We start from the raw sequence: 24,057 nt of genomic DNA on the forward strand, positions 1-24,057 counted from the left end.
TGTGTGTGTGTAATCTAAACAGAGCTTTTGTGGGGTAATGGTGTGGGTTGCTTGTTTGTTTTTGTTTACAGGCTCTTGGAATTGACATTTGCTAAAAGAGAAGGATTTCCCCTTCAGGAAAGGTGCATCACTAATGATGATGCTGGTTTTGTAAGTTGAAACCGTTACTTTCCTGTAAAGACACACTAATTTCTTCTGAATAAAAGCCTTTCTTTTTGTTCTCTTTGTGCTCAGTTACGTAAGTGCACGAGGGAGTTAGTTTTCCAACGGGTTGATGGAGTGGAAAAAGAATAGTTACGTTCCAGTTGCTGTCGGTCTTCAGTTTTTCTACATCTGTTGCATTTGTTTATGGCTCAAGTCTATATAAAACCCAAATCGTGAGCCAAGAGATTGCTATTCTTTGCACTACAGGCAGATACTAAGCTGGATCATTTGTTTAAACCCTGCTTCAGGCTGTGTCGCCAGAAACCATGTGGTAGAGTGCTGTAGAATTCTGAAAGCTCTTCAGAGTGGATGCATCTGTTCGATGCTCAGCAGCCGTGGGTTCTGCTGGCCTTGAGGTTCAGCACTCTTGGACTTGTTTTGCTTGGCAGATGTACTCTCTTGTAGTAAAGGCATTGTAGTGGTATTTTGCGAGTGAGGACAGACAGACCAGGCATCGTTCATGTCCAGGGGGCCGGGGCGGGAAGGTTGGTGTTCAAGCTTCTCATTCCTGTCAGCGGTGACTCCGCTTGCACCACTAAGTGGTGCTGTGTACGTACCCTTAACTAAATTGGGAGCTGCCTGTGCCTGCCTGCTTGTGTAGTTCGGAGCGGTCCTTTTAGAGAAAATGTTCTTTTGGCTGCATTTGTTCTCCTGTGATACAAAAACTTGACAGCGATTGGGGGCAACTACTACTTTAGGAGGATTTCTATAAAGTAAGAAATTGCCGGTTTTATTTTATCATGATGGGCAAAACAATAACTGATTCAAAATCACGTCCGCTGCAGCTTATGCTTCCGTAACACACCACTCAACTGATTTCTATGCGTAAATGTCTTCGGAGAGGAATCACAGGTGCCTGCTGTGACTATAGGGACAAGCCGTATGGGCTCACAGGAGCAGAACATGCTTTGCCTTCCCATCACCAGAAGAAAGAAAGAAAGAAAGAGGTGAAGAAGGGTGCTCAGGAGCAAGAGGCTGCAAGGAAGTTGCTGTACGTGATCCTTTTGCCTTGCTTTATCTGACAGAAAAGCTGCCTTCTGCTAGTTGGGTCTTGGCTTGAAATACAAGGGGGAAGAGACTCCCGCCCCTCTCCCAGGGAGTGTGCTACTTTTGACTGGCTTGTTCCGACTATGTGATCTGCAATTACAATATTTAGGTTGCATGGTGACAATCTATACCACTGACTCCCTGAATGGTTTTTCACTTCTGTCCCCGCTTCCTTCTCCAGCTTTTTTCAATATATCAATTTAAAAAAAAAAAAAAAAAAAAAAAAAATTTTTTTTTACCTTAAATGAACATCATCTGTTGGCTTTGGCCCCAAAAACTTTATTTCCTAGAAATAAGTTGAGTCTTTTCATCAGAATATGTAAAAGATTTCTAGCCACTGTAATACTATTGTATTGTTTGGTTTTTTTTTTTTAAATAAGTTTCTATCCAGGTTCCAGTGTGTGCACTGAATTTCTACTGCAGTAGATGACAGTCTTAAGCTGAAGAGAGATTTCATGGTTGGGAGAGAAAAAGAGCAGATCTTGACTCAAAGGTAACTTTTCCAAGGGAAAGGTAAACTCTTTTGTTTCTTTGGGGATTTTTATTCTGATAGCACAAGCATCTTGTTCTCTCAGGATTTTGTTATCTCTGGAAAAAAACCTTGGTTTTGTGTCACTTTCCTCCTTCCCTGGTTGTGGTTTTTTTTTCCACTCCTTTCAGAGGAACTGCTAATACTGTTATAATTTAGGAAGACATTTTTAACTCTTGACTCGGAGGTCCGCAGACATGACTGTAAAGACAGTTTCTGTGCATCCAAATGCTGTTAATCCCTTCAAATACGAAATGAAAGATGTGTAACTTGGAGCTGAGGCTGAGTCAGAGTATTCCAGATGGGTCTGGTTTACTTTGCATTCAGTGTTCCTGTAGCCTGTTGCTTTGGAAGGTGCAGGTAATAAGCTTTTCAATTGAATAAATGAGCGGTAGTGGTTTTTTGTTTTCCTCCCCTAGAAATGCAGTGCTTGATCAGACTGCACTGACCTGTAGAAGTTGTGGGCACTGTGGTGTTCTCCAGAATGCTACTTGGGCTGCCACTACAAGTAGGCCATTTAAAATAATAACCTTAGACTTTGAAAATACATAAAAACTTCATGATGCTTAAAGTAGAGGGCAGAGTAGTCATCAGGTTAAAATAACTTCATGCTTATGACATGCACAGTGATGGTTCCTTTCAGGTTTTTTGGTTGTTGTTGTTGTTGGGTTTTTTTCTTCTTTAAGATGGCACTGGTTGCAGTGATCTTCAGTTTTACGACACAGCTAACTGTCTTAGTATAGATAGGGTTCCTTTCTGCCTACTATTTCCGTTTACTGGCAGACATAGTTAAGATAGCTCTTTGGAGTTGTGGAGTGTGTGTGTGTGTGTGAATGTGTCTGAAAATAAGAAGACCTAAAGTCCCCTCCCCACATCATTAGTTTTTGCTGCCCTGTATTTCAGTGTTACCAAGATTTTTAAAGTGGCCCAAGTATTGCTGTTGCAAATGTTTCCGTGTTTGTCTAACTATTGTGATGACATAAATAAAAAGAAAAAAATCAAAACACTAAATGTTTTATTACTTGCCCTATAACTATATAGGCGTTCCCGGTCTAATATCGATTTCTTTTTTCAGGATTCACTGTATCATTTTTTTTACCCTATGAAACGGAAAGATATTTCTGGCTTACTGTTGGCTTTTGATAGACGTTTTATCCTTGGGGAATTGCCCACCAATTAATTCATAGAGTTTGGAATTTAACTGAAGGACATTTTGCATGCCCGTGTTCAAATAGCGATGCTAACAAGCCACCATACGGTTCGTGTTGGTAGCTTTATGGATACTTAAAGGTAGGCAATAGTCTTATTTTTTAATAATGCTTAACCTTTTTCTCTTTGGCAAGAACAAGCAAGTCTGCCTGGTTTTGTAGGACTTGCAGCTTTTCCTTAACATCAGACTTTAAAAAGGGGAGAACCAGTAGTATCAGGTACGCAGTTAGGATGGCGATTTTTAAAATACGAAGCTGCGTAACAGTCTCGGGAAGAACATGCGTGACTGGGCGTGGGAGTCTGTGGTACAGCATTACTAACGTTTGCAAAAAAAAGTTTTGAAGAATGAAGCATTTGCTTTATGAACGGTACTTGAGGACGAATTCTGATGCTGCTGCTAAAGTTTATTGAAAAATAGGCACTGATTTCAGTGATGATGCAGGTGTGGTTTCTGTTCATGCCTTAAATCTGAAAAGAAGAGAAGAGAAACCTGCATGTGAAGGAGGATTTTGTATGAAGGGTAATCAAACCAGTAACCTGCTTTAAGAACGACTTTAAAATATTTGGAGCATCGGTTAAAGGCAAATAAGTCAAGTTTATCATATCCTCCTACATAAGCTGTGACTATTGAATACAGTCAGCAGTCCGCCTCAGAACTTGTTGGTGTGCAACTGCAACGTGTTAAGTTGTAAGGCTTCACAGCCACGAGCTGATGGGCCACAGTTCTCTCCCAGCATGAAGCGCTGTAAGTTTTAGTTTCTTGCACAGCAGTGACTCTTTTCAACATTAGTAACTATACAACAGGGTAAAAGGCAAATTTAGTGAAGAATAATGTGTCGTTCTCAGAGTAGCTGTTTGCATTTCACCGTGATGCAGATGCTTTCTATAGCGGTTGTGTTGGCACATGTCTTAGAATTCGGTTAATCCTCTCCTGAACTCATTTAAACTTTTGGCTTCAACTGCATCACTGACAATATGTTTCAGAATAGAATAATTATTTCCTTTAAAAAAAGACGGGGGTGGGGGGATAAGAAGAAGGGGTGGAGGAAGCGGGGATAAAAAAATCTGTTGTCTGCCAGTGCTGTGGGCTGCTCACTCATTTTTCTGTAGAACTTCTGGGGTTTTGTTGTTGTTGTTGTTGTTGTTGTTGTTGTTCTACCTTAATGCTAATAGGCATTTCTACCTTTTTTACCTTGTTTTTCTACCTAATGCTAATAGGCATTAGCCTATCCTCTGCACCTTTGGTCATTTCCTGAAGTTTGTCTGTAGTTTCCTACATTAGTAGGTAAATGTATCTATTTTACTTTACAGAGCTTTGCTAGTTTTTTAAATTATACAAGAAATTTAAGTCTTGGAACAAATGTCTTTGCTTATTGATTTTTGTGAGTAGCTGCAAAAATCTTATTTATTAGTTGCCCCTTTTAAAATTAAAATAAAAATGAATGCTATGCAAGAAATAGGTTGCAAGTAACTGTTAGGGTCTTACTACTGCTCGCTGTTGAGAGATCGTGGGAAGTGTGTTAAAAGTTACGGGCATTTTTCAAGATAGTTTTCCAGGTCTGAGGCGTGCTGAAATATCTCTTTCCTATGATAGTGTGTTTAGTTTCATTGACTTCAGCGGAACACACAGAATACATTGACTTAAACTAGCTGAGATTCTGATGATAAGGTTTTATACTCTACCTAACATAGTGTTGTGATGACCTGTCCTCCGAACTCAAAAATATGTTTGATGATCTTAACAGGAGGCCGGATCTTTGATCTGGAAATTATGCTGGTAGCGACATTACAGAATCCAGGCTTGTAACTTCACTGGTTTCTTGCAGCCCCTCAAGTTCATGAAGGACAATAAGGACCCATTCTCTTTTGTTCTTGTGCTATAATCAGTGATGGAAGTATGACATTGTCAGTTGTAAGAAGTGGCTTAACTGCTGTTGGAGTCTGCTTTTATGCCTGAAAAACCTGTTGATTTGCATGGGTTTGCACAGCTTATGCTAATGATATGGCTGGAATGAGACAGGGTCTTGTGTAGTCTGCAAGGGCTGTATATGGTCCTGGTTTATAGCTGGGTGGGAGGGATTGGTTCAAGTTACTTCTGATTTGCCCTATTTAATATCTTAAATAGGAGTGAACAGGGTGATTGGAACAGTTTCATTTTCACAAGAGGAAATTTATAAATCGTTTTTTATCCTGTGTTAGAATTAAGATATGTATTTACTGGAGACAACGAGTCTAGCCTGAACACTGAAACAGCTCTGTTTTGGGCACACTATTAGAACTTTTTTAAAATTTTCAAATCATAACAGTCTGTCAGTTCATGCTTGTTGAGTCTGAGACATTAAATGATGCCCTTTGAACAGGGAAACATTGCTAATAATTGATATTTGGTTTGTAGACTATACCTTTTGTATGCTCTAAAGTCACCTGTTGTTTCCCTTTCATTTATAAAAGTTCTGTTTGTCAAACCATATAAGCGCATACCTAAATTCAGTGTTAAAGTTCCTGAATTGCTCTAAACTATTGTGTTGCTGTAAACTGTTTTGGCTGATAAACCTAAGCGGTCAGCTTGGTATTCCTACGTGTATATGTGATTAAGATGCAATAGTTCGGAACACGTTACCAGGCAACTGCATGCTCCAGCTGCATAGGAGGCACAAAGCAGCTGGCCCGTTCCTTGTAATCAGTGGGAAAGTACAGATTCTCCTGTGACCTTGGTCACTCTTGTCTATAACATATTAGGTAAGAGTATTTTGATACTCCTCTCGCAGTGGGAGAAACACTGCTTGTGTCTGTGCAGTGTGTGAAAATCACTTTACCAAGATGCTTTTATTTCTAAAACCCTTGGGAAAAAAACCTCGAAACGGAATTTAAAAACTTTTTTAGTCCAAGGCAAACGTCAGGATTCTCATTCTTACAAAGTATTTTACAATTGTGTAACCTTGTAGACTGTACGGAGAATGAGGATCTTGCATGTGACGTATTCAAAAGTTTCATTTTCGGTGTTCTACACGCTTCTACTGATCGCAGTGCCTTTGTTTCCTAACAGCAAGTGGCAACAGACAATGCGTATGGGTCTCAAGGCCCTGTGGAACAGAGAAGGTAGTTTGCCAGTGTTCTTACTGCTGTTGCAGACATTGTTTCAGTGGATTGAAAGTGGCACGTTCCAAGTACCTTTTCCTACCATTGCTGCGTATTTTATTTTTTTTTTTTAATCCAGAAGAATGTTTCTGTACTTCCCTTCCCTTCCCTATAGCTGCATGTTGATTTACATTGCGTGCTATTGCAGCGTTCTTAGTCTACCGGTTACAGATTACTCCTTTCAGTTCTTGTGCATTTCTGAATGTGTATCTACCTACTAAACTCACATTTCTTCAGACATGATATGCAACTGCTACGGAAGTCAGCTATTGTGCTAGTTATGGTGTTTGCCCCGTCAGTTGTTTTACTATCTAATAAGTACCTGATGACAGAGAAGGGGTGTGTCAGAAAATAGACAAGTCAGGCTTTACATTAGAAATGGTTTTCATAAGATTTAAGAGAACGCAGTTTTGGCATAAGGATTTACATACCGCTCCCGGTGTTCTGTTGGGCTGACGTTTTGCAAGAAGCTGAGGTGTTTTAACTTTCAAAAGCTGTTTATGTAAATTGGCTTACCTCTGAGTACTCTCCTTCAGCTGTGTGTAACGAAGAAATAAATGTGCATCTCTAGACACATGCATATGCAGATAGAATTGTAAGTGCACAGCTGGGGATGATGCTTGTGTTTGAGGGTAGAAATACGGAGAGGGACAGCAGTGGGGAAAGAAGAACCTTTGAAGATAGTCTAGCGTTGCTCTCATTCTAGAGGTGAATGATCAACTTTCTGTACCATTCTTGACAAACGCTTGCCTAATTTATTCTTAAACATTTCCTGTAATTATTACTACTGTTGCAAAGATTGCCACATACCCTAAGTTTTTCAGGTTGTAATTTAAGCCCCATGATTCCGTGTAACTGTGTGCAGTGGATGTACACAAAAGTTCTTCCTTATAGCTACCTTTTAGAGTTTAAACATTGTTATTTCTCTCCAGTTAAGCGGCTGTTTTTCAATTTATACTTTGAAGTCAGACTCCTGTACATCGTTGAGCACCCTCTTGGACTTACTGTAGACCCTCGCCAGTTATACTACACCCTTCTTGAAAAGCAGTACATCATCTGGAGGGTTCAGCAGCTAATCCGTGCAAATGTAGCGCGGCAGAAATACTGCTTGGATGTACTAACTCCAGTGTGATGTGTGAGGAGGAATCACTGGGCCTTTTGATTAGCAAGAAACGGTACATAAGAACTAGGTGACAGAAATAGGACACGCAGCTGGCACACTGGCCTTCAAGCTTACAGTGCAGCTCCGTGGGCTTTGGCTGGCTACAGAAGAGCATGAGGCACAGGAGAGAACTGCTGCTGGATCTTAGTGAAAGACAGTAAGTCATTTGGAGAGAGGTTTTCAACGCCAGGAATTCAAGTCGGGTGCCCAATTCCAGAGTGCCTGTGAAATCCCTGTGTACTGCCCTCGCTTGTCTAACTTTGTGTTGTATATTGTCTAGCAGCTTGTCTTTCAAAGATAACAAAGCTACACTTGTGTGATAGGTGATGTAATGATCTCATAATAACAGGCAAAATCCAAGTCACAGAAAATGCCAGCATTTGAAAGAGAGCCGGATAGGAGAGCCTTTTTTGTATGGATCAGTTGTCTTGTTCTGATTTTTTTGTTTTACAGGTAAAATCACAGCTCAGTGTGACATGGAAATAACTGGAAATAGTTTTATTTTTAAATTCGGGGCCTTATTTTCCTTGAAACTGGATTTTCAGATACGGTGCTAGAAGACGTTACAGAATTGCAAGTGTTGTTTCTGCCTCCTGTTCCTCTTGAACATTTGGTTTCCTGGGGAAAAATACTGTGTAAGCTCTGTAAGCAAAGAGGTTTTATATTTTTGGAATACTTGCCAGCTGAAGGGTTTGTACCTTGGACTTAAACTGTAGAGGAGGATCTGTTCAGGACATCCATGTTATAGAGTAGCTGTTGCATGACTTACACTTGTAATCCGGTTCCTACTTGATAGCCTTAACTTTGCGTGGATTGTGTGTTGAACTTTGCAGTAGTTTGTTTGTTTTTACATTTCCTTAAGGTCTAGGCAAAGGCTTAGAAAGTTAGCAGACTTAAGGATAAGCATTTATTACTTTGTCCTGCCACGTTGCTATTTGAAACCTGTTCTGAGTGTTGGTGGTATTGAAGAAATTGCCGAGATTTCGAGGGTGAATCTGTATCTTTAGGTGTACTGAGCAGAAAAGTACAATGGATCTTTTTAGTTGCCAGATAGCTTGCTTTATCCAGGCGGTCAATTTGTCAAGATCAGGCTGCAGTGTGGCCAATTCATTTCTTAGTTCCAACAACTGCCATCTTAATGTAGAGATTTATTCTGTAATCAAAACTGGAACTGTTGTCCCTGGTTATGTGTGCTTACTTATTTGTTTTTAACGCTGCTTCAGTGAGACTCCGTCTGAGGGCAGAAGAATCACAAAGCTAGACCAGATTTTGCTAAATGGAAATAACATAACACTGGTAAGTCAGCATTGTTAAAATGCTGCATGCATTTATTTTCTGTACCTGTAAATCAATCAGTCACTGAGCTCAGCTACTTTAAGCTGAGCTTTCCAGACAATTCCATTACACAAGGTAATTTCAAGTAGCTTCTGGGGCATATGTGTGTATGAAGGACGCTGGAAAAGTGATCTTGCTGTCTTAGTACACGTTACAGTTTAAAAAAAAAAAAAAAAAAAAAAGAAAAAAAAAAAGAGCATGTCCCTAACTTTATTTTGGTGAATGTTTTTCTGGTCTTCAGGTGTGCAAGGGAATCACTGGCTTTGCTAAGCGCTCCGTAAGCTGGTTCATACAGTGGCTTTTAACTCACGAGTGTTTGCCTGCATAAGCGTGTAGGTGGAATGCATCTACGTTTTATCCATTATTGTATGTATAGATGTGTTTGCAGCAGTTTGGATGTTTACAAGCTTGTCAAGTCGTTTGGCAGTTATGATTGCCATGATGCCCAGAGAGCTGTACCTTTACATGCTCTGAAAACAATCTGGAGGTCTGTTGGCTTACACCAAATCAGAAGCACTGTGATTTTTAGTTTATTATCTGCTGGTGTAGGTAGGTCAGTACTGAAACAGTAATTAAATACTGTGATTATGCATCCCTAAGCTGAATTCTGCAACTTCCTAAATACCACAAGAGCAGACCTAGAATAGTTTTTAGTTTGTCGGCATAGATGGCTACAAAGTCAGGACTTCCTGCGTAAAAGCATTCCTAATTTTGTGGGAAGAGGAGAGGACGACCAACTCGAGTCGAAATCAGCTCTGTGTGAACGAGGAACAATCTCCATTTTGCTGTCTTTCCCACCTTGCACCTCCTCACTGTGTGTCTGAGCAAGTGCCATCTTGCCTTAATTTCTAAGCCTTTTTCTGCTTTGGTTATTGTTCTGCCTCCTTAAAGGATAGCGCGTGTTCTGACTTCTTGTATGGGGTAAAATTACTACCATCCGGTTAAGCTGGTGGTATACTGCGCTTGAAGCAGAAGCTGGTGATGCTTAGAGTGCACATTTTCAGCGAGACGTAGATACGTTTCTGTATCGGACCGTGTGCCTCTCTTGCGGACACGTCTCCCATGTCAGGAAGACTATGCTTTAGACTTTTTCTTACTTCGGTCCTGAAAGCAGCAAAGTTCTTCCTCTTTAGAAGTGCTCAGCTAACTATTAAGAATGGATCAGTAAAAGCAATGGTTACCCTCTTCTTTTTTCCCTTATTCATGTTTTTCCTTTTGTATTTCTTTTTCTGTTGTTCAGTTCTTTACTTTCTTCCCTGGAAAATGACTCCCTGCTGCCTGTAGAAGGGTTCAGGCTCTTTATCAGTTTTTGAGCTCTGCTTACTGATAGAAGTTGGAAAGAGGAAACCAACTTCCCAGTACCGTGACAGTCTGGGGAGGAATCAGCAATTGGAGAAATTATTCACGAAAGGAAGGATGTTCTTTGTCCTTTTAAAAATGAGCTGTAGTGTTTCTAGACAGAATCATTTCCTTGAGGTGAATACCAAAGACAAAAACCAAAATGTTTGTTATCTAGGAACTCCTCTGTGTTTTGTTAAACATTCTTTGTGTTTTGGAGGTTCTGTCCTGTGCTTCTCTGGCAATAACTGGCTTCCACTGTTGGGAGAGGAAGATAATATTGAATCGAAAAACCGCTTTTGTGGTCTACCGGTGAAGTCTCCATCTGCTAAATTGTTGTAAAGCAAGAACTGTCATGTATGGGTTTGTAAAACTCGGACCTATGGCACAAACACAAAATTGTCGTCGTCTTTTATAGGTGGTTCCTGGAGGAGAAGGACCTGAAGTATAAATTGATACAGTTGTCATCTGTGAAGACATGGGTTTTTTTTATATATATATATATATATATATATATATATATATGTGTGTGTGTGTGTGTGTGTAATCTAAACAGAGCTTTTGTGGGGTAATGGTGTGGGTTGCTTGTTTGTTTTTGTTTACAGGCTCTTGGAATTGACATTTGCTAAAAGAGAAGGATTTCCCCTTCAGGAAAGGTGCATCACTAATGATGATGCTGGTTTTGTAAGTTGAAACCGTTACTTTCCTGTAAAGACACACTAATTTCTTCTGAATAAAAGCCTTTCTTTTTGTTCTCTTTGTGCTCAGTTACGTAAGTGCACGAGGGAGTTAGTTTTCCAACGGGTTGATGGAGTGGAAAAAGAATAGTTACGTTCCAGTTGCTGTCGGTCTTCAGTTTTTCTACATCTGTTGCATTTGTTTATGGCTCAAGTCTATATAAAACCCAAATCGTGAGCCAAGAGATTGCTATTCTTTGCACTACAGGCAGATACTAAGCTGGATCATTTGTTTAAACCCTGCTTCAGGCTGTGTCGCCAGAAACCATGTGGTAGAGTGCTGTAGAATTCTGAAAGCTCTTCAGAGTGGATGCATCTGTTTGATGCTCAGCAGCCGTGGGTTCTGCTGGCCTCGAGGTTCAGCACTCTTGGACTTGTTTTGCTTGGCAGATGTACTCTCTTGTAGTAAAGGCATTGTAGTGGTATTTTGCGAGTGAGGACAGACAGACCAGGCATCGTTCATGTCCAGGGGGCCGGGGCGGGAAGGTTGGTGTTCAAGCTTCTCATTCCTGTCAGCGGTGACTCCGCTTGCACCACTAAGTGGTGCTGTGTACGTACCCTTAACTAAATTGGGAGCTGCCTGTGCCTGCCTGCTTGTGTAGTTCGGAGCGGTCCTTTTAGAGAAAATGTTCTTTTGGCTGCATTTGTTCTCCTGTGATACAAAAACTTGACAGCGATTGGGGGCAACTACTACTTTAGGAGGATTTCTATAAAGTAAGAAATTGCCGGTTTTATTTTATCATGATGGGCAAAACAATAACTGATTCAAAATCACGTCCGCTGCAGCTTATGCTTCCGTAACACACCACTCAACTGATTTCTATGCGTAAATGTCTTCGGAGAGGAATCACAGGTGCCTGCTGTGACTATAGGGACAAGCCGTATGGGCTCACAGGAGCAGAACATGCTTTGCCTTCCCATCACCAGAAGAAAGAAAGAAAGAAAGAGGTGAAGAAGGGTGCTCAGGAGCAAGAGGCTGCAAGGAAGTTGCTGTACGTGATCCTTTTGCCTTGCTTTATCTGACAGAAAAGCTGCCTTCTGCTAGTTGGGTCTTGGCTTGAAATACAAGGGGGAAGAGACTCCCGCCCCTCTCCCAGGGAGTGTGCTACTTTTGACTGGCTTGTTCCGACTATGTGATCTGCAATTACAATATTTAGGTTGCATGGTGACAATCTATACCACTGACTCCCTGAATGGTTTTTCATTTCTGTCCCCGCTTCCTTCTCCAGCTTTTTTCAATATATCAATTTAAAAAAAAAAAAAAAAAAAAAAAAAATTTTTTTTTACCTTACATGAACATCATCTGTTGGCTTTGGCCCCAAACACTTTATTTCCTAGAAATAAGTTGAGTCTTTTCATCAGAATATGTAAAAGATTTCTAGCCACTGTAATACTATTGTATTGTTTGGGTTTTTTTTTTTAAATAAGTTTCTATCCAGGTTCCAGTGTGTGCACTGAATTTCTACTGCAGTAGATGACAGTCTTAAGCTGAAGAGAGATTTCATGGTTGGGAGAGAAAAAGAGCAGATCTTGACTCAAAGGTAACTTTTCCAAGGGAAAGGTAAACTCTTTTGTTTCTTTGGGGATTTTTATTCTGATAGCACAAGCATCTTGTTCTCTCAGGATTTTGTTATCTCTGGAAAAAAACCTTGGTTTTGTGTCACTTTCCTCCTTCCCTGGTTGTGGTTTTTTTTTCCACTCCTTTCAGAGGAACTGCTAATACTGTTATAATTTAGGAAGACATTTTTAACTCTTGACTCGGAGGTCCGCAGACATGACTGTAAAGACAGTTTCTGTGCATCCAAATGCTGTTAATCCCTTCAAATACGAAATGAAAGATGTGTAACTTGGAGCTGAGGCTGAGTCAGAGTATTCCAGATGGGTCTGGTTTACTTTGCATTCAGTGTTCCTGTAGCCTGTTGCTTTGGAAGGTGCAGGTAATAAGCTTTTCAATTGAATAAATGAGCGGTAGTGGTTTTTTGTTTTCCTCCCCTAGAAATGCAGTGCTTGATCAGACTGCACTGACCTGTAGAAGTTGTGGGCACTGTGGTGTTCTCCAGAATGCTACTTGGGCTGCCACTACAAGTAGGCCATTTAAAATAATAACCTTAGACTTTGAAAATACATAAAAACTTCATGATGCTTAAAGTAGAGGGCAGAGTAGTCATCAGGTTAAAATAACTTCATGCTTATGACATGCACAGTGATGGTTCCTTTCAGGTTTTTTGGTTGTTGTTGTTGTTGGGTTTTTTTCTTCTTTAAGATGGCACTGGTTGCAGTGATCTTCAGTTTTACGACACAGCTAACTGTCTTAGTATAGATAGGGTTCCTTTCTGCCTACTATTTCCGTTTACTGGCAGACATAGTTAAGATAGCTCTTTGGAGTTGTGGAGTGTGTGTGTGTGTGTGAATGTGTCTGAAAATAAGAAGACCTAAAGTCCCCTCCCCACATCATTAGTTTTTGCTGCCCTGTATTTCAGTGTTACCAAGATTTTAAAGTGGCCCAAGTATTGCTGTTGCAAATGTTTCCGTGTTTGTCTAACTATTGTGATGACATAAATAAAAAGAAAAAAATCAAAACACTAAATGTTTTATTACTTGCCCTATAACTATATAGGCGTTCCCGGTCTAATATCGATTTCTTTTTTCAGGATTCACTGTATCATTTTTTTTACCCTATGAAACGGAAAGATATTTCTGGCTTACTGTTGGCTTTTGATAGACGTTTTATCCTTGGGGAATTGCCCACCAATTAATTCATAGAGTTTGGAATTTAACTGAAGGACATTTTGCATGCCCGTGTTCAAATAGCGATGCTAACAAGCCACCATACGGTTCGTGTTGGTAGCTTTATGGATACTTAAAGGTAGGCAATAGTCTTATTTTTTAATAATGCTTAACCTTTTTCTCTTTGGCAAGAACAAGCAAGTCTGCCTGGTTTTGTAGGACTTGCAGCTTTTCCTTAACATCAGACTTTAAAAAGGGGAGAACCAGTAGTATCAGGTACGCAGTTAGGATGGCGATTTTTAAAATACGAAGCTGCGTAACAGTCTCGGGAAGAACATGCGTGACTGGGCGTGGGAGTCTGTGGTACAGCATTACTAACGTTTGCAAAAAAAAGTTTTGAAGAATGAAGCATTTGCTTTATGAACGGTACTTGAGGACGAATTCTGATGCTGCTAAAGTTTATTGAAAAATAGGCACTGATTTCAGTGATGATGCAGGTGTGGTTTCTGTTCATGCCTTAAATCTGAAAAGAAGAGAAGAGAAACCTGCATGTGAAGGAGGATTTTGTATGAAGGGTAATCAAACCAGTAACCTGCTTTAAGAACGACTTTAAAATATTTGGAGCATCGGTTAAAGGCAAATAAGTCAAGTTTATCATATCCTCCTACATAAGCTGTGACTATTGAATACAGTCAGCAGTCCGCCTCAGAACTTGTTGGTGTGCAACTGCAACGTGTTAAGTTGTAAGGCTTCACAGCCACGAGCTGATGGGCCACAGTTCTCTCCCAGCATGAAGCGCTGTAAGTTTTAGTTTCTTGCACAGCAGTGACTCTTTTCAACATTAGTAACTATACAACAGGGTAAAAGGCAAATTTAGTGAAGAATAATGTGTCGTTCTCAGAGTAGCTGTTTGCATTTCACCGTGATGCAGATGCTTTCTATAGCGGTTGTGTTGGCACATGTCTTAGAATTCGGTTAATCCTCTCCTGAACTCATTTAAACTTTTGGCTTCAACTGCATCACTGACAATATGTTTCAGAATAGAATAATTATTTCCTTTAAAAAAAGACGGGGGTGGGGGGATAAGAAGAAGGGGTGGAGGAAGCGGGGATAAAAAAATCTGTTGTCTGCCAGTGCTGTGGGCTGCTCACTCATTTTTCTGTAGAACTTCTGGGGTTTTGTTGTTGTTGTTGTTGTTGTTGTTGTTCTACCTTAATGCTAATAGGCATTTCTACCTTTTTTACCTTGTTTTTCTACCTAATGCTAATAGGCATTAGCCTATCCTCTGCACCTTTGGTCATTTCCTGAAGTTTGTCTGTAGTTTCCTACATTAGTAGGTAAATGTATCTATTTTACTTTACAGAGCTTTGCTAGTTTTTTAAATTATACAAGAAATTTAAGTCTTGGAACAAATGTCTTTGCTTATTGATTTTTGTGAGTAGCTGCAAAAATCTTATTTATTAGTTGCCCCTTTTAAAATTAAAATAAAAATGAATGCTATGCAAGAAATAGGTTGCAAGTATACTGTTAGGGTCTTACTACTGCTCGCTGTTGAGAGATCGTGGGAAGTGTGTTAAAAGTTACGGGCATTTTTCAAGATAGTTTTCCAGGTCTGAGGCGTGCTGAAATATCTCTTTCCTATGATAGTGTGTTTAGTTTCATTGACTTCAGCGGAACACACAGAATACATTGACTTAAACTAGCTGAGAATCTGATGATAAGGTTTTATACTCTACCTAACATAGTGTTGTGATGACCTGTCCTCCGAACTCAAAAATATGTTTGATGATCTTAACAGGAGGCCGGATCTTTGATCTGGAAATTATGCTGGTAGCGACATTACAGAATCCAGGCTTGTAACTTCACTGGTTTCTTGCAGCCCCTCAAGTTCATGAAGGACAATAAGGACCCATTCTCTTTTGTTCTTGTGCTATAATCAGTGATGGAAGTATGACATTGTCAGTTGTAAGAAGTGGCTTAACTGCTGTTGGAGTCTGCTTTTATGCCTGAAAAACCTGTTGATTTGCATGGGTTTGCACAGCTTATGCTAATGATATGGCTGGAATGAGACAGGGTCTTGTGTAGTCTGCAAGGGCTGTATATGGTCCTGGTTTATAGCTGGGTGGGAGGGATTGGTTCAAGTTACTTCTGATTTGCCCTATTTAATATCTTAAATAGGAGTGAACAGGGTGATTGGAACAGTTTCATTTTCACAAGAGGAAATTTATAAATCGTTTTTTATCCTGTGTTAGAATTAAGATATGTATTTACTGGAGACAACGAGTCTAGCCTGAACACTGAAACAGCTCTGTTTTGGGCACACTATTAGAACTTTTTTAAAATTTTCAAATCATAACAGTCTGTCAGTTCATGCTTGTTGAGTCTGAGACATTAAATGATGCCCTTTGAACAGGGAAACATTGCTAATAATTGATATTTGGTTTGTAGACTATACCTTTTGTATGCTCTAAAGTCACCTGTTGTTTCCCTTTCATTTATAAAAGTTCTGTTTGTCAAACCATATAAGCGCATACCTAAATTCAGTGTTAAAGTTCCTGAATTGCTCTAAACTATTGTGTTGCTGTAAACTGTTTTGGCTGATAAACCTAAGCGGTCAGCTTGGTATTCCTACGTGTATATGTGATTAAGATGCAATAGTTCGGAACACGTTACCAGGCAACTGCATGCTCCAGCTGCATAGGAGGCACAAAGCAGCTGGCCCGTTCCTTGTAATCAGTGGGAAAGTACAGATTCTCCTGTGACCTTGGTCACTCTTGTCTATAACATATTAGGTAAGAGTATTTTGATACTCCTCTCGCAGTGGGAGAAACACTGCTTGTGTCTGTGCAGTGTGTGAAAATCACTTTACCAAGATGCTTTTATTTCTAAAACCCTTGGGAAAAAAACCTCGAAACGGAATTTAAAAACTTTTTTAATCCAAGGCAAACGTCAGGATTCTCATTCTTACAAAGTATTTTACAATTGTGTAACCTTGTAGACTGTACGGAGAATGAGGATCTTGCATGTGACGTATTCAAAAGTTTCATTTTCGGTGTTCTACACGCTTCTACTGATCGCAGTGCCTTTGTTTCCTAACAGCAAGTGGCAACAGACAATGCGTATGGGTCTCAAGGCCCTGTGGAACAGAGAAGGTAGTTTGCCAGTGTTCTTACTGCTGTTGCAGACATTGTTTCAGTGGATTGAAAGTGGCACGTTCCAAGTACTTTTTCCTACCATTGCTGCGTATTTTATTTTTTTTTTTTAATCCAGAAGAATGTTTCTGTACTTCCCTTCCCTTCCCTATAGCTGCATGTTGATTTACATTGCGTGCTATTGCAGCGTTCTTAGTCTACCGGTTACAGATTACTCCTTTCAGTTCTTGTGCATTTCTGAATGTGTATCTACCTACTAAACTCACATTTCTTCAGACATGATATGCAACTGCTACGGAAGTCAGCTATTGTGCTAGTTATGGTGTTTGCCCCGTCAGTTGTTTTACTATCTAATAAGTACCTGATGACAGAGAAGGGGTGTGTCAGAAAATAGACAAGTCAGGCTTTACATTAGAAATGGTTTTCATAAGATTTAAGAGAACGCAGTTTTGGCATAAGGATTTACATACCGCTCCCGGTGTTCTGTTGGGCTGACGTTTTGCAAGAAGCTGAGGTGTTTTAACTTTCAAAAGCTGTTTATGTAAATTGGCTTACCTCTGAGTACTCTCCTTCAGCTGTGTGTAACGAAGAAATAAATGTGCATCTCTAGACACGTGCATATGCAGATAGAATTGTAAGTGCACAGCTGGGGATGATGCTTGTGTTTGAGGGTAGAAATACGGAGAGGGACAGCAGTGGGGAAAGAAGAACCTTTGAAGATAGTCTAGCGTTGCTCTCATTCTAGAGGTGAATGATCAACTTTCTGTACCATTCTTGACAAACGCTTGCCTAATTTATTCTTAAACATTTCCTGTAATTATTACTACTGTTGCAAAGATTGCCACATACCCTAAGTTTTTCAGGTTGTAATTTAAGCCCCATGATTCCGTGTCCTGTGTGCAGTGGATGTACACAAAAGTTCTTCCTTACAGCTACCTTTTAGAGTTTAAACATTGTTATTTCTCTCCAGTTAAGCGGCTGTTTTTCAATTTATACTTTGAAGTCAGACTCCTGTACATCGTTGAGCACCCTCTTGGACTTACTGTAGACCCTCGCCAGTTATACTACACCCTTCTTGAAAAGCAGTACATCATCTGGAGGGTTCAGCAGCTAATCCGTGCAAATGTAGCGCGGCAGAAATACTGCTTGGATGTACTAACTCCAGTGTGATGGGTGAGGCGGAATCACTGGGCCTTTTGATTAGCAAGAAACGGTACATAAGAACTAGGTGACAGAAATAGGACACGCAGCTGGCACACTGGCCTTCAAGCTTACAGTGCAGCTCCGTGGGCTTTGGCTGGCTACAGAAGAGCATGAGGCACAGGAGAGAACTGCTGCTGGATCTTAGTGAAAGACAGTAAGTCATTTGGAGAGAGGTTTTCAACGCCAGGAATTCAAGTCGGGTGCCCAATTCCAGAGTGCCTGTGAAATCCCTGTGTACTGCCCTCGCTTGTCTAACTTTGTGTTGTATATTGTCTAGCAGCTTGTCTTTCAAAGATAACAAAGCTACACTTGTGTGATAGGTGATGTAATGATCTCATAATAACAGGCAAAATCCAAGTCACAGAAAATGCCAGCATTTGAAAGAGAGCCGGATAGGAGAGCCTTTTTTGTATGGATCAGTTGTCTTGTTCTGATTTTTTTGTTTTACAGGTAAAATCACAGCTCAGTGTGACATGGAAATAACTGGAAATAGTTTTATTTTTAAATTCGGGGCCTTATTTTCCTTGAAACTGGATTTTCAGATACGGTGCTAGAAGACGTTACAGAATTGCAAGTGTTGTTTCTGCCTCCTGTTCCTCTTGAACATTTGGTTTCCTGGGGAAAAATACTGTGTAAGCTCTGTAAGCAAAGAGGTTTTATATTTTTGGAATACTTGCCAGCTGAAGGGTTTGTACCTTGGACTTAAACTGTAGAGGAGGATCTGTTCAGGACATCCATGTTATAGAGTAGCTGTTGCATGACTTACACTTGTAATCCGGTTCCTACTTGATAGCCTTAACTTTGCGTGGATTGTGTGTTGAACTTTGCAGTAGTTTGTTTGTTTTTACATTTCCTTAAGGTCTAGGCAAAGGCTTAGAAAGTTAGCAGACTTAAGGATAAGCATTTATTACTTTGTCCTGCCACGTTGCTATTTGAAACCTGTTCTGAGTGTTGGTGGTATTGAAGAAATTGCCGAGATTTCGAGGGTGAATCTGTATCTTTAGGTGTACTGAGCAGAAAAGTACAATGGATCTTTTTAGTTGCCAGATAGCTTGCTTTATCCAGGCGGTCAATTTGTCAAGATCAGGCTGCAGTGTGGCCAATTCATTTCTTAGTTCCAACAACTGCCATCTTAATGTAGAGATTTATTCTGTAATCAAAACTGGAACTGTTGTCCCTGGTTATGTGTGCTTACTTATTTGTTTTTAACGCTGCTTCAGTGAGACTCCGTCTGAGGGCAGAAGAATCACAAAGCTAGACCAGATTTTGCTAAATGGAAATAACATAACACTGGTAAGTCAGCATTGTTAAAATGCTGCATGCATTTATTTTCTGTACCTGTAAATCAATCAGTCACTGAGCTCAGCTACTTTAAGCTGAGCTTTCCAGACAATTCCATTACACAAGGTAATTTCAAGTAGCTTCTGGGGCATATGTGTGTATGAAGGACGCTGGAAAAGTGATCTTGCTGTCTTAGTACACGTTACAGTTTAAAAAAAAAAAAAAAAAAGAAAAAAAAAAAGAGCATGTCCCTAACTTTATTTTGGTGAATGTTTTTCTGGTCTTCAGGTGTGCAAGGGAATCACTGGCTTTGCTAAGCGCTCCGTAAGCTGGTTCATACAGTGGCTTTTAACTCACGAGTGTTTGCCTGCATAAGCGTGTAGGTGGAATGCACCTACGTTTTATCCATTATTGTATGTATAGATGTGTTTGCAGCAGTTTGGATGTTTACAAGCTTGTCAAGTCGTTTGGCAGTTATGATTGCCATGATGCCCAGAGAGCTGTACCTTTACATGCTCTGAAAACAATCTGGAGGTCTGTTGGCTTACACCAAATCAGAAGCACTGTGATTTTTAGTTTATTATCTGCTGGTGTAGGTAGGTCAGTACTGAAACAGTAATTAAATACTGTGATTATGCATCCCTAAGCTGAATTCTGCAACTTCCTAAATACCACAAGAGCAGACCTAGAATAGTTTTTAGTTTGTCGGCATAGATGGCTACAAAGTCAGGACTTCCTGCGTAAAAGCATTCCTAATTTTGTGGGAAGAGGAGAGGACGACCAACTCGAGTCGAAATCAGCTCTGTGTGAACGAGGAACAATCTCCATTTTGCTGTCTTTCCCACCTTGCACCTCCTCACTGTGTGTCTGAGCAAGTGCCATCTTGCCTTAATTTCTAAGCCTTTTTCTGCTTTGGTTATTGTTCTGCCTCCTTAAAGGATAGCGCGTGTTCTGACTTCTTGTATGGGGTAAAATTACTACCATCCGGTTAAGCTGGTGGTATACTGCGCTTGAAGCAGAAGCTGGTGATGCTTAGAGTGCACATTTTCAGCGAGACGTAGATACGTTTCTGTATCGGACCGTGTGCCTCTCTTGCGGACACGTCTCCCATGTCAGGAAGACTATGCTTTAGACTTTTTCTTACTTCGGTCCTGAAAGCAGCAAAGTTCTTCCTCTTTAGAAGTGCTCAGCTAACTATTAAGAATGGATCAGTAAAAGCAATGGTTACCCTCTTCTTTTTTCCCTTATTCATGTTTTTCCTTTTGTATTTCTTTTTCTGTTGTTCAGTTCTTTACTTTCTTCCCTGGAAAATGACTCCCTGCTGCCTGTAGAAGGGTTCAGGCTCTTTATCAGTTTTTGAGCTCTGCTTACTGATAGAAGTTGGAAAGAGGAAACCAACTTCCCAGTACCGTGACAGTCTGGGGAGGAATCAGCAATTGGAGAAATTATTCACGAAAGGAAGGATGTTCTTTGTCCTTTTAAAAATGAGCTGTAGTGTTTCTAGACAGAATCATTTCCTTGAGGTGAATACCAAAGACAAAAACCAAAATGTTTGTTATCTAGGAACTCCTCTGTGTTTTGTTAAACATTCTTTGTGTTTTGGAGGTTCTGTCCTGTGCTTCTCTGGCAATAACTGGCTTCCACTGTTGGGAGAGGAAGATAATATTGAATCGAAAAACCGCTTTTGTGGTCTACCGGTGAAGTCTCCATCTGCTAAATTGTTGTAAAGCAAGAACTGTCATGTATGGGTTTGTAAAACTCGGACCTATGGCACAAACACAAAATTGTCGTCGTCTTTTATAGGTGGTTCCTGGAGGAGAAGGACCTGAAGTATAAATTGATACAGTTGTCATCTGTGAAGACATGGGTTTTTTTTATATATATATATATATATATATATGTGTGTGTGTGTGTGTGTGTAATCTAAACAGAGCTTTTGTGGGGTAATGGTGTGGGTTGCTTGTTTGTTTTTGTTTACAGGCTCTTGGAATTGACATTTGCTAAAAGAGAAGGATTTCCCCTTCAGGAAAGGTGCATCACTAATGATGATGCTGGTTTTGTAAGTTGAAACCGTTACTTTCCTGTAAAGACACACTAATTTCTTCTGAATAAAAGCCTTTCTTTTTGTTCTCTTTGTGCTCAGTTACGTAAGTGCACGAGGGAGTTAGTTTTCCAACGGGTTGATGGAGTGGAAAAAGAATAGTTACGTTCCAGTTGCTGTCGGTCTTCAGTTTTTCTACATCTGTTGCATTTGTTTATGGCTCAAGTCTATATAAAACCCAAATCGTGAGCCAAGAGATTGCTATTCTTTGCACTACAGGCAGATACTAAGCTGGATCATTTGTTTAAACCCTGCTTCAGGCTGTGTCGCCAGAAACCATGTGGTAGAGTGCTGTAGAATTCTGAAAGCTCTTCAGAGTGGATGCATCTGTTTGATGCTCAGCAGCCGTGGGTTCTGCTGGCCTCGAGGTTCAGCACTCTTGGACTTGTTTTGCTTGGCAGATGTACTCTCTTGTAGTAAAGGCATTGTAGTGGTATTTTGCGAGTGAGGACAGACAGACCAGGCATCGTTCATGTCCAGGGGGCCAGGGCGGGAAGGTTGGTGTTCAAGCTTCTCATTCCTGTCAGCGGTGACTCCGCTTGCACCACTAAGTGGTGCTGTGTACGTACCCTTAACTAAATTGGGAGCTGCCTGTGCCTGCCTGCTTGTGTAGTTCGGAGCGGTCCTTTTAGAGAAAATGTTCTTTTGGCTGCATTTGTTCTCCTGTGATACAAAAACTTGACAGCGATTGGGGGCAACTACTACTTTAGGAGGATTTCTATAAAGTAAGAAATTGCCGGTTTTATTTTATCATGATGGGCAAAACAATAACTGATTCAAAATCACGTCCGCTGCAGCTTATGCTTCCGTAACACACCACTCAACTGATTTCTATGCGTAAATGTCTTCGGAGAGGAATCACAGGTGCCTGCTGTGACTATAGGGACAAGCCGTATGGGCTCACAGGAGCAGAACATGCTTTGCCTTCCCATCACCAGAAGAAAGAAAGAAAGAAAGAGGTGAAGAAGGGTGCTCAGGAGCAAGAGGCTGCAAGGAAGTTGCTGTACGTGATCCTTTTGCCTTGCTTTATCTGACAGAAAAGCTGCCTTCTGCTAGTTGGGTCTTGGCTTGAAATACAAGGGGGAAGAGACTCCCGCCCCTCTCCCAGGGAGTGTGCTACTTTTGACTGGCTTGTTCCGACTATGTGATCTGCAATTACAATATTTAGGTTGCATGGTGACAATCTATACCACTGACTCCCTGAATGGTTTTTCATTTCTGTCCCCGCTTCCTTCTCCAGCTTTTTTCAATATATCAATTTAAAAAAAAAAAAATAAAAATTTTTTTTTACCTTACATGAACATCATCTGTTGGCTTTGGCCCCAAACACTTTATTTCCTAGAAATAAGTTGAGTCTTTTCATCAGAATATGTAAAAGATTTCTAGCCACTGTAATACTATTGTATTGTTTGGTTGTTTTTTTTTAAATAAGTTTCTATCCAGGTTCCAGTGTGTGCACTGAATTTCTACTGCAGTAGATGACAGTCTTAAGCTGAAGAGAGATTTCATGGTTGGGAGAGAAAAAGAGCAGATCTTGACTCAAAGGTAACTTTTCCAAGGGAAAGGTAAACTCTTTTGTTTCTTTGGGGATTTTTATTCTGATAGCACAAGCATCTTGTTCTCTCAGGATTTTGTTATCTCTGGAAAAAAACCTTGGTTTTGTGTCACTTTCCTCCTTCCCTGGTTGTGGTTTTTTTTTCCGCTCCTTTCAGAGGAACTGCTAATACTGTTATAATTTAGGAAGACATTTTTAACTCTTGACTCGGAGGTCCGCAGACATGACTGTAAAGACAGTTTCTGTGCATCCAAATGCTGTTAATCCCTTCAAATACGAAATGAAAGATGTGTAACTTGGAGCTGAGGCTGAGTCAGAGTATTCCAGATGGGTCTGGTTTACTTTGCATTCAGTGTTCCTGTAGCCTGTTGCTTTGGAAGGTGCAGGTAATAAGCTTTTCAATTGAATAAATGAGCGGTAGTGGTTTTTTGTTTTCCTCCCCTAGAAATGCAGTGCTTGATCAGACTGCACTGACCTGTAGAAGTTGTGGGCACTGTGGTGTTCTCCAGAATGCTACTTGGGCTGCCACTACAAGTAGGCCATTTAAAATAATAACCTTAGACTTTGAAAATACATAAAAACTTCATGATGCTTAAAGTAGAGGGCAGAGTAGTCATCAGGTTAAAATAACTTCATGCTTATGACATGCACAGTGATGGTTCCTTTCAGGTTTTTTGGTTGTTGTTGTTGTTGGGTTTTTTTCTTCTTTAAGATGGCACTGGTTGCAGTGATCTTCAGTTTTACGACACAGCTAACTGTCTTAGTATAGATAGGGTTCCTTTCTGCCTACTATTTCCGTTTACTGGCAGACATAGTTAAGATAGCTCTTTGGAGTTGTGGAGTGTGTGTGTGTGTGTGAATGTGTCTGAAAATAAGAAGACCTAAAGTCCCCTCCCCACATCATTAGTTTTTGCTGCCCTGTATTTCAGTGTTACCAAGATTTTAAAGTGGCCCAAGTATTGCTGTTGCAAATGTTTCCATGTTTGTCTAACTATTGTGATGACAGAAATAAAAAAAAGAAAATCAAAACACTAAATGTTTTATTACTTGCCCTATAACTATATAGGCGTTCCCGGTCTAATATCGATTTCTTTTTTCAGGATTCACTGTATCATTTTTTTTACCCTATGAAATGGAAAGATATTTCTGGCTTACTGTTGGCTTTTGATAGACGTTTTATCCTTGGGGAATTGCCCACCAATTAATTCATAGAGTTTGGAATTTAACTGAAGGACATTTTGCATGCCCGTGTTCAAATAGCGATGCTAACAAGCCACCATACGGTTCGTGTTGGTAGCTTTATGGATACTTAAAGGTAGGCAATAGTCTTATTTTTTAA

Source organism: Accipiter gentilis, unplaced genomic scaffold (assembly GCF_929443795.1).
Source record: "Accipiter gentilis unplaced genomic scaffold, bAccGen1.1, whole genome shotgun sequence".
Lineage (NCBI taxonomy): Eukaryota > Metazoa > Chordata > Aves > Accipitriformes > Accipitridae > Astur > Astur gentilis.